Here is an 11,712-nt window from a genome sequence, read left to right as displayed (position 1 = left end):
ATTCGGTTGAAGAATTTTCCTCAATTTTAAATGCTTTTGTTTGTTGTTATTTTGTTATTTTGTTGTTAGTTTGTTTAGTGTGTTTGCTTATTGTTTTTTTATTTACTTAATTGAACTATTCTACAGAGACTATATTTGTCTAATAGAAAATAAAGTATTTATTTATTTAGTTATATATTTCAATTATATTGTAATATATTTTTCTTTTGTTATAGGTGAGTACCGTTAGCATCTCTTAATTCTATTGATTTGGTAAGCATATTGTTAAAATTTTACAATCGCTCTAATTCAGGTAACGTTTACATTTAAATTTCTTTATTTGTAATGGAGATTCCAAGACCATCATCATTAATTTCATAAAAATACTGTTTATAATCCAAAGTAACGTTCAAGCCTCGCTAACGTTTCAGAACAAAAACCGAATACCAAAAGAAACTTAAAGCCCATCAATCCCGGAACTTATTCCAGCCTGTCTCATTAAACATGATAGATCACGCAAACAAACATTGGCATCGAGCTGAAAAAATGTGTTTCATTTAACACAAACATTCACCCTTGTAATTACATATACCCCTCGGAAAGGGGGTGGTAAGGGTGCATGTCAACCGGTGGGTGGCACTCCACCCTCAGTATTAACCACCGCGGCGACAATGACATTGATATATGTCGACGCAGTATCCACTGAGATGACGTTCGCAGTCGATAGATTTCTGCCTGTTTGTCCAACCACTTGATGCGTACTTGGGATTAAAAGAAGTATCCTAGTAAGAAATTAAATTTCTAAAATAAGAACACAGTACCAAATGTAAATTCGGCAAATACGAGAAGATGAAAAATGCAGAGAAAATATTAACTAAAACTAGGAATCCTTCCATAGATTCTAAAAAAGGTCGAAAACTACATGCTTAGAGAATAAAAAATTATGGATATGGAATAAAGATTATGTTTATTTCGTCTCCTTAGCCTAAAATCAATATGTCGAAGACACGTCGATGATATTAGATTGTGAATCACTAAAATAAATTCTCAATATTTTGGACTTAATCTCAACTTAATATGATTTTTACTAGCAAAAGAAAATCTCATGCAAAAAAAGTAAGTTAAACAAAGATTGAGAAAAACAATGATAACAGTTAGACAACTGAACTACGTCTGATGGAATAGATACCTAAGAGCATGGAAAATCCATTATAAAAAAGAAGTTACTTATTTCCTTTGAATATGACTCCACTTTTTCTACTACTACGACTACTTCTGTCGATACCTTGCTAGTGTCTTTAGCTCAAAGGTTTTTTTCTCTCTTTCTTATCAATGTCCACCAATCCCTTGTGCACTTTTCTTGATTGACACTTTTTTCTACGTCTTTAAGAATTTTTATCTAAGGCATTCATCTGAGAAGGTTAAGGACAGCGGTGTGTGAAAAAATATAATATTTAGTAAGGGTCTACAAGGTCTAGAGAGAACTCATCCACACGCTTATTGTACATGATTTTTGTTTCTATCAAGTTCCTTTTTAGACCCACTTCATTGCTAGTTCTTCTAGTTCTGCATGATTATCAGCGATCAGAACGATGTGAACTATTTTCTTCTTCTTCTTCTTCTTCGATGTGAACTATTTTAATTTACAAGGTCTCATTTTTCTTGTTATAATGTCAACTTTTTGATGAAATAATTTACAAAACCGCAAAAGACCTATAAAAATTTTATTTTATAGGTCAAGAAGAACGAAAACTTTTTGTTCATTTCAAATCATAAAACAAAAAATTTTATGATTTTCAATTAATTGTAAAAATTTAATCAAAATGAGGAAAAAATTGCAGAACAGGTGAGTTAAAGTATTTTTAAATACCTTTCAAACAAGCACTGGTAAATTAAAATCCGTTTAGTAGATTCGAAGATAAAGGTGTTTAAAAATAGCCAGTTTTTCGAAAATCGCATTTTTTATCATTTGTAAACTTATTGTACTTTTTCCTGACAAATCTTTAAATTCTATTATAATTTAGGTGAAGGTAGTTCTATATGTATACAACAATGTCTACTTATTGAATTTCTTGGATTAGACCTTTAACTATTTTTTTTTGGCCACCTAAAAATTGAGCTTTTTGCTTCATAAGTAAACCAATACATGTGGTCGTTAATGATTTCTCCCATTTGTTTGATTATTACGCAATAGTAAACCTCAACGAATTATCAAAATAGATAATAAAATCTAAATTTAAAGCGTTTAAGGAAGCCTTTAGGTTGTTTAGAACCAAAGTTATGGCAGTGTTAGTTTTAACTTTAATCTGAGATATTAAATACGCGAACGTTAACTTTGCTTAAATTGTAAGTTCTTAGAAAATAACGAAAATTTAGATTTTAGGAAATTTAGAGGGCCTTATAATACTGATCAATCTTTATTGTATTGAAAAAAGTTAAATCTATGCGATTTTAGGGTAAAATGGCTAACAGACGAACATAACAGTGCTAACGGACTCTTTTGTAGACTAGAACGGATAAGAAACAAGTAGACATTGATGTATACATACAGAACTACCTTCACCTTAATTTTTCTATAATTTTAGATCGTCAGAAAAGAGTACTTTTCACTTTACAAATGATAAAAAATGCGATTTTTGAAAAACTGGCTATTTTTAAACAGCTGTATCTTCGAATCTACGTTTTCTCTTCGTTTTTCTTGACCTATAAAATAAAACTTATCTTTGGCGGTTTTCATAAAAAAGTTGTCATTATAACAAAAAAAAATGAGTCCTTGTGAGTTACAATCTGTCTACTGGGCTAAGAAATATAGGGTAAAAAGTGCCATTTTTAGCCATTTTGAGGGTCATATCTCAGGCCCAGGGGGGCATATCTCATGACTTTATTAGACTACGTTGTTTGAGCTCTTGCATGGATGAAACAAAACTTCATTTGTGAAAATGAAATCACCTGACAGTTAAATTAACGAACAGTTGGTAGTGCTCTTATTCAGTTTTTTTCTCGTTGAGTTTGATGTGTTTTAATGTTAAGTAATCTTACAATTTTCATAACATAAATAAATTGTTAAAACTGAGGATGCTTTTAAAAAGTGCAAAAGAAAAACGTATTCTTATAAACTAATAATGTAGTATTTGTTGTTTTACTGCTCTAACTATATTCTCTTGACCCATCCATTCTTGTATTTCGTGATTCATCCATTGTCTTACATCTTTTCTGTTTTCCCTCTTTGGTCCCAGTATTTTTCTGATAATTTTCTTCTCAAAAAATTTCAATTGCTCTTCTTCTCTTGCTGTTAACGTAAATATTTCTGCAGCTTATACTACTATTGGTCTTATGGTCGTTTTGTAGATTTTCATTTTTGTGTTTCGGCTTATCTTCTCATCTCTAATCATTGTTTTTATTTCTATAAAACGCTGTATTTTCCACTTGAATTCTTCTTTTTATATCTCCACTTTCATTTATTCTGTGGACTAGTACTCCCAAATATTTGAATGTTTCAACCTCTTCGAAACATTCTTCTTCTTTCTTGCCTACGTTCATGTATTTTCTTTTATTTTAATCTATTTCCATTCCTCTCAGTTTGGCTTCGTTTTCTATTTCTTGGAAGGTTTTCTTTAATGCCTTTTTATCTGTAGCTATTATGGTTATATCGTCCGCATATCCTATTATCCGCATTCTTCTTTATAGTTCCTGCATTTAAAGCTTTTTTATTATCTTTTCTAGTGATAGAATAAATAGTACCGTTGAGAGCGCATCGGCTTGTCTTACTCCATTTTTTATTTTTATTATTTCTGTTCTTTCTCTTTCTGTGTCTATTAATACTTGGGAATCTCGCATTGTCACTTCTGTTATTCTTATAATTTTATTTGGTATATTACTCTCTTGTAAGTCTTGGATCATTTTTCTTCTGTTTAGTTTATCGAACGCCTGTTTAAAGTTTAAGGAAAAGTATATGCGTTTCTCCGTCGTACTCGAATGTTTTTTCTATCACTTTTTTTAGCGTTTGTATAGCGTCTATCGTGGATCTTTCTTTTCTAAAACCGTACTGGAAATCCCCTATGTTTTGTTCTGTATATATTGTTAGTCTCTCTCTAATTATACCAGTCATTACTTTATATGTTACATTCAGTAAATTAATTGCTCGGTAGTTTTTGCATATTGTATTGTCACTATAATTTCCTTCTTCCATCCTTCAGGTATCATTTTCTTGCTCCATAATATATGCTGTATTAGTTCATAAATCTGACTGTATAGTGCCTCCCCACCGTATTTTATAAGTTCTGCACATATTCCGTCTTCTCCCGCCGTTTCCTGTTTTTAAGTTTGCATATGTTCTTTTTCACTTCTGTATAGGTCAATTCTTCTTCTTTTTTATCTTGTTCTGTGTTCGTTATTGTTGTTCCTCTTTCTTCTTCTCCATCCGTTACTTGATATATTTCTTCGAAATACTACTGCCATTTTTCTGCTTCTATAGCTATATTAGCTGTCCGCTTTCGGTTAGCTAGTTTTAAGTATTGATACAATGATTTTGAGTTGTGTCTTTAATTTTCTGTTTCTACCTCATTCATAATTTCTTCTACTTTTTGATTTTTTTTTTTCGATTTATATAATTTGTTTGTCTTTTGCCTTTGGTCTTTGTATTTTTCTCGTTCCTCTTCTTTGCTTGTCCTTAACCATTTCAATCTTGTTTTATTATTTTCTTCCACAGCTAATTTCCACTCATCGTCAAACCAATTATTTTTTCTTTTATTTTGCATTGTGCCAACCACCTTGCTGTATCGTGTATTCCTTGTTTGATTTTTGTTCACTGTTCCTAAGTTTCGATAAGTATTAAGTATGGATAAAATTTATCCAGATTAGTTAAATTGGTTATTACAATTCCCGAATTTTTGTGCAGTGAAATCAGCAGTTATTGTTTGTATACACACCGTAAGCAAACTTCGTATAGTGACAAATTTTATTCGTCTATTGGCAATGCCGATTTCTGTCATGTCAACTTTCTCTTCAAAATAATAGAAGTGGGAAGGTTTTTTCTGTATCTTCTCTGTATTTTAAGTGAAGGTTTGGTTCATAAATCCATTTTATTAGTTAAAACTTCCCCTGAGGTGAGTATTTAACGAAAAAATGTGGCGACATCTTATTAACTAGTGTATCTCCAGATGACCTTGTAGTAATATATAGAAGTTAAGACGGAAAAAATAAGCTAGTTAATCTTGCTATAACATTTATCTTAAAACTTTGCTAGAATTTTCAGATTGGGTAAATAATTTGAGTTTTATTATTGTTATATAAATAATATTGAATAATATCTATCCATTTTAAAAGGAACGTTTTTCCAACATTTTATTTAGATAAAAACAATCATTGAGCAAAATTATCAAATCCATTTAATTAATAATTACAGTAATTTACTGAAATAGCAGCGAACTCTACAATCTCGTAAATGTGTCACTAGCAACTGGCTACAATCCGCTATCTAACCATTTAGGTCAATCTAAATCTGTCCTTAAATTTATATCTGCATAAAGACTAAAATTGAAAGGCGTAGATGTTTTTAGAAAAGTCCCTGTTAGGGGCGAGAGACAGATGGATCTAATATATATTGAAAAAAAATATAAAACAATTATCATGATCAGTTTTATAAAATGTATTCTTAAAACCATTATCACCTTCATACATCTTATACTACATTAAAAGCTTGCGGCAAAGCGTGACGCCTAATAAACCAGTATCTATAAGATTTCTTATCTGATATCTTCTTCTTTTCTATTCTTAGGCAAGTCACGGAACTATGGTCGATCATAGAGTTAGAGTTAGAGTTTATTTATTTACCTACATAACAAATACAAATATCAAAATACAAGTAAAAAAAAATACATAGTATATAAGAAAGGAATATAAAACGTAACTTAAATATATCACAAACAAGAACACAAACAGAAAAAGATTAATGGCAAAGTTACGGTAAGCAGTTTAATGAATGTTCTGCAATGAGTCATATATTCCTCTGAGCTGTTTTCCCGTTTTTAAGTTTGCATGACTTCTGTATAGGCCATTTTTTCTTCCTCATCTTGTTCTGTGTTCGCTATTGCTTCTCTTTCTTCTTCTTTATGTGTTTTTTTTTATATATTTCTTCGAAATACTTCTGCGATCTTTCTGCTTCTATAGCTATATTAGCTGTCCGTTTTCGGTCACCTAGTTTTAAGTATTGGTACAATGGTTTTGAGTTGTGTCTTTTATTTTCTGTTTCTATCTCGTTCATAATTTCTTCTATTTTTTATTTTTTTTTCGATTTATATATATATATATATATATATATATATATATATATATATATATATATATATATATATACATATATATATCAGGGTTTTTATTACGAAATATTACGAAATTGTAATTACGAAATGTAAAAGTCTCTGTCAAAATACACTGGAGTCTTTATGCGTCGATGAATCAGAAGTCTTCGCAACTAAGAATATTGTTAGAAAGAAATATAGAGGTATATCCGAATACCTTGGAACAATTTTTATTTACTATGTCGGGTACTATTATGTGAGTACTTACAACTGCTATCACGTATCACTGAATTTAATTTTAATTTTTCAAAAAATATTACTTTTTGCTTGTTACTTTTGGATACCTACAAGGCTTATGGTTAACGAAGACCGAAACTTTTTTACTTTTTTTTCTTGAACACAAACTGCTCCTTTTAGCTATCGGGAATCAACTCTCTACACTATCTCTCCACTCACCGTCGTTTTCTTTCATTTCAAAAACTCTCTTGGCTTAACACCCCCTTCCATCGATAAGTTTCCTTCATTTTCGTTGCTCAAAATAAATATGACTCTTTCTTCATTTCAACGTCTTCATATTTCCCAGTCGTGAGTACTTTAATATTTTCTAGGAACTACAAATTCCCGACTTCTTTCAAACAATATTTTTCGTTAATCTTACGTTCAAATACAAATTGTTCTTAAATGCACTTTAAAAGCAACAAACAATTCTATGAATATTATGGATTAGATTACAAATATGATAACAAAGACAACTTTATAATGGGTAAAACCAATACCTATGCTAACAATAGACAGACAAATTGGTAGTTTACATTTTAAATGCAAGAAACAAATATTAAAAAAAAACTACATAATATATATATATATATATATATATATATATATATATATATATATATATATAAAGTCTTTAAGTTATGTTTAATGTTAATGATAAAAATAATTCTTTCAAAAAAAATATCAAGTCTTTACTCGAAATATATACTACACTACCGGTGTTATTCATCAAACCACCCATTGAGTACACTACGAAGAAAGAATATTAAAAAATACTCTTGAATAATAACCAACAACATCCTGGGCCGCGTAACTAATCAATTTCGTCCAAGGACTTTCATTAATTTCGAAAAGTCCATCCCAAAATCACGAGCCGTGACTCATTTTTGACTTGTACAAATGGTTCTACTTTTAGAAATAAACACTCGACATTAACATCCATGTACAACTACTTTATCTGAGACAAATGTAAAAATAGAAAAAAGAATGTATGCTTTTAGCATGGTCGTACTGAAACTTTTTATTATCAATGTGTAGTTGATTGGTATATTTTTAAGTTTTATTAAAAAATAGGGTTACAAATTAACAATGAAAATTGCGGTTGCATTTAAAATTCTCATTCACTATTTTTCTTGCTCCGAGATCAGAATATAACTTAGTTACTAAATCCAGTCAAATTCATGTCGGCATTTCTCACTGGAAACTTACTGATGAATTTCCCGTCCAAAACCAATTTCTTCTAATTAAACCACTGTAAAACGATGATTTTATTCAATTAAATGTCTCACACGTTCGATATTTTCTGCAAAGAAATTTTATATGCGTTTAATAGTGTCCCCAAAATAGTTTATTTTCAATATTTTAAACATATGTTTAAGGTCTGAAGATAAAGATTTAGAAACCAAAACATAGTTCTAGGAAAAGCTAAGCAACCTAATAGAGAATATACCGAACTACGATATAAAGATAATTATTGATGACATGAATGCGAAAGTCGAAACAGGGGGACAAAGTTTAGATAAGGAATCAAATGAAATAGGGAAAAAGTTAATAGAATTTGCTACAAAATGAAGATAACTTTTGATCACAAAGACATTCATAAGGTAACATGGACTCCGGATGGAAAAATAAAAAAATAAAAAAAAGATAGTCATAATTGAAAGCAAATATGATAAGGCAATAATAGATTGCAGGAGTTAAATAGGAGCAGATACCATCAGTGACTATACACTAATAATAGCAAAACTAAAACAAAAACTACCAATAATTCCAAAACCTGTTAGAGATAGATTAAATTACCAATTAGAGCGCCTTCAAGAGAAGCAGGTTGTAAACAGATAAGAGGAAGAAATAAATAAAAAATTAGAGAATCCAGTCAAATGGGATATAGAAGAAGAGTGGCAGACCATACAGACAGTCATTTTGGAAGCAGCGGAAAAGTGTATAGAAAGAGAGCATATAAAAAGAAGGCAAGACTGGTTTTATGAAGAATGTAGGAGTGCTTTGGCAAGAAGAAACATAATTTGCAGAAAAAAGAAAAGAGAACGGCTAGAAAAGCAATTGAAAAACATAAAAGAAGCGTACATAAACAAAAAAGTAAAGAATTTTTACCAAGAAGTTAAGAAATCCAGAGAAACTACAAAGAATAATCCACTGTATTGCAGAAACAAAGAAGGCTTACTTCTAGGAGAAACAACAGCAAAATTAAACAAACGGGCGAAATATTTCGATAATCTCTTACATACAGACCAACAAGAGAAACTCAAGGGAAATGAGAATTGGGAAGAAGATGAAGAAGGGACGTGCGAGGAACCAACTTCGAATGAAGTCGAAGAAATAATCAGAGACCTAAAAAATAACAAAAGTGCAGGAGAAAGTGGTATCCCAGCTGAGATTTTTAAGGAAGGTGGCGAAAGATTGACGTAAAGGATATTTCACTTAACACTAATAATTTGGCAAAAGGAAGAAATGCCGAAAAAATGGAATAGCAGTCTTATTTGTCCTAACTATAAAAAAGGAAACAAAACGAAGTGTAAGAACTATAGAGGTATAGCACTATTAGAAGCAGTCTATAAAATTCTCGCAAAAATTATTAGGAAAAGATTAATAAAATATGATAACACAATGATTGGACAATACCAGGGAGATTTTAGACCAGGAAGAACAACTACTGATTAAATAAGCATGTTGAAATTAATACAAAATAGTAGCTATGAGCAAAACTTGGGATTACATATGCTATTTATCGATTTTAAACAAGCATATGACTCCCTCAATCGACCGATGCTATATGAGGCCATGAGAACATTAGAAATACCAGAAAAGCTCATAAAGCTAGAGAGAATGACGCTTAGGAACACGATAAATAGGGTAACAGTGCATAGCGTACGCGTATGATGTGATGATACTAGCGAGAAGAAAAAAATATTTTGAAAAAGTTTTCCAGGAATTTGACGAAGAAGCGAAAAGATACGGATTAATAATAAACCAAACAAAAACGTAATATATAGAAATGAGAGTAGACATAACAAATAATAACAAATATTTTAAAATGAAAGAAGCACATACTGTCTATAGTTTTGAAAAAGTGTCAGAATTTGAATACTTAAGAGTAACCATAACGAACACGGGAAAAGAAAAAAAATAGATAGACAAAAGATTAATGAAGGGAAGCAGAGCGATAGGGTCACTAAATTCATTACTGAAAGCATAAAATGTGTCAAGAACAGCTAAACTGCGAGTCTACGAGACAGTAATCAGACCCACAGTGATGTATGCCAGTGAAACGTGGATTATAAATGAGCAGGAAGAAAATAAAGTAGATTTCTGGGACAGAAAGGGGCTCAGAACAATCTTCGTAGGAATAAAGACGGCAGAGAATATTTGGAGAAGACGAACAAATAGAGAAGTTAGGACATTAGGATGTTAGGACATTAGGATGTATGGAAAACTAGCAATTACGGCAAAAATACAAAGACAAAGAGGGAGAAATGGGAAAAAAGAAGAGAACGTCCAAAGAAGAAATAGTTCTAAGCAGTAAGACTTTGTCAGAAATAGGCGTGAGAAATGAGAAATTGGAAGGAGAAAGCAAGGGACCGAAAAAAATGGAGGGAAATAACCAAGTTTTTAGAAGCCAGGGGCCTAAAAGGCCTGTAGCGCTGTTTTCTAAATCAATCACTAACATTCACCTTACAAAATAGGGATAAAAATGAATATAATATAAATAATTTAATTCCTCTACTTCGTATATGAATAAGTAACAATCAATATTTTAAATAATTTCTATATAAAATACAAAAGTCGCAGTACAAATTTTGCCCTATATTAATTTTCTTAGAATTTAGATAAATACTTAATTCGCTTGGGAGCGAACTAGTATACGGTCTTCGGAGCTACCTAGTATATAATTAAAAAGGTTTTTTGACTTCCTAAAAAGGAGTGAACTAGTGTGCTCCGCTATTTCTACTTCCTGAAACAAAACATATCACCTATACCTACTTATATCTCTTTCGCAAATTTAAGTAATTAGGGTTTTACCTAACTTCATATCAAAAATTCATATTACAAATAGTAAATCCATTATTAACAAGCTCATTAGTATTCATGAGAATTCAGTTTGTCTCTGTATTTGAAATATAAAAATGTCTGGACAGCCTGAAAAATTATGGTTTAGAGTTTAGTGTGTTGCGTACGTTCATTATTGTCATTGTGTTAATGAGAACGGCTCTGCAGGCTCGTTCATAATTATAAATGTTAAATGAGTTTTAAATTAAAATTGCCAGGCACAGCGTGCATGTTGACCAGAAGTCTGTATATTGTATAGTTTTAGTTAATTTTTAGAAATTACAATATGTTAAATTTTTACATGCAATTTAGGTAGTATTGTAAAAGATGATTTGTCCTAATATACATTTAAATCCTCTGATAACGTACATAACATATTTTTGAAATTAGTCTTTTTGTGAATTATTTAACGTTAAGGTCACTACATAAAAAGAGCTGAAAAAATATTATACATGTTTTTGAAGGTCTAAAAGGTACCTATACGAGGTATCATAGCTGATGACAAATCCTTGAAGACGTACAGCTGATTTGGGTTTTTTGTATACAATCATGAAAAGTGAAATTTTGGTTTGAGTAATACGTAAAATCGATGATTTTTCACAGATTAACTGGAATATAAGTGAAATTTTAACTGCTGTTATTTAAAAATACTTAGCTAAGATTGTTTCTTCAAATATTTTTACGGAATGAACAAATAAATAAGTATACGGATTATTTTTATTTTTAGGTTACTTAGGCAAGTGGTTTTATTATGATTTTAAGAACTAACTAGAAAAATTAGAGAATACGCCGAAATTGGCCAAATAGTAGATAAAGGCTTTCACTGGACTATGTAATGAAAATCTGTATCATAATTAAGCCTATTATGATACAATTAAATTACAATTATGATAAAGTATTTTTCGTTATATTTTTTTAGTTTCAAAACAGTTTAAGTATGTTTATTTTTTTTTCGTATTTGGAAAAATAAAGTTTCCATTGCCATTAGTTTAATGTTACAATGTACTTCAGCTCCCGTAATTAAACTTAACGATTAAAGAGTAAAGATAAACAATTAAAATGGCGCTTTTCAAATATCTTACTGCAGCAAATA

General features: G+C 30.5%; 1 long non-coding RNA gene across 1 annotated transcript; it reads left to right on the top strand.

Annotated features, from left to right (window-relative positions):
- The first annotated feature begins 215 nt into the window (after nucleotides 1-215).
- LOC140446863 (uncharacterized) lies at nucleotides 216-11,465 on the top strand. The gene is made up of 3 exons (XR_011951525.1): nucleotides 216-252; nucleotides 1,715-1,825; nucleotides 11,347-11,465. It is a non-coding gene; the product is annotated as an uncharacterized lncRNA (long non-coding RNA).
- The last annotated feature ends 247 nt before the right edge of the window (nucleotides 11,466-11,712 follow it).

Source organism: Diabrotica undecimpunctata, chromosome 7 (genome assembly GCF_040954645.1).
Source record: "Diabrotica undecimpunctata isolate CICGRU chromosome 7, icDiaUnde3, whole genome shotgun sequence".
Classification (NCBI taxonomy): domain Eukaryota; kingdom Metazoa; phylum Arthropoda; class Insecta; order Coleoptera; family Chrysomelidae; genus Diabrotica; species Diabrotica undecimpunctata.
This window is presented reverse-complemented; position numbering and strand designations above follow the sequence as displayed.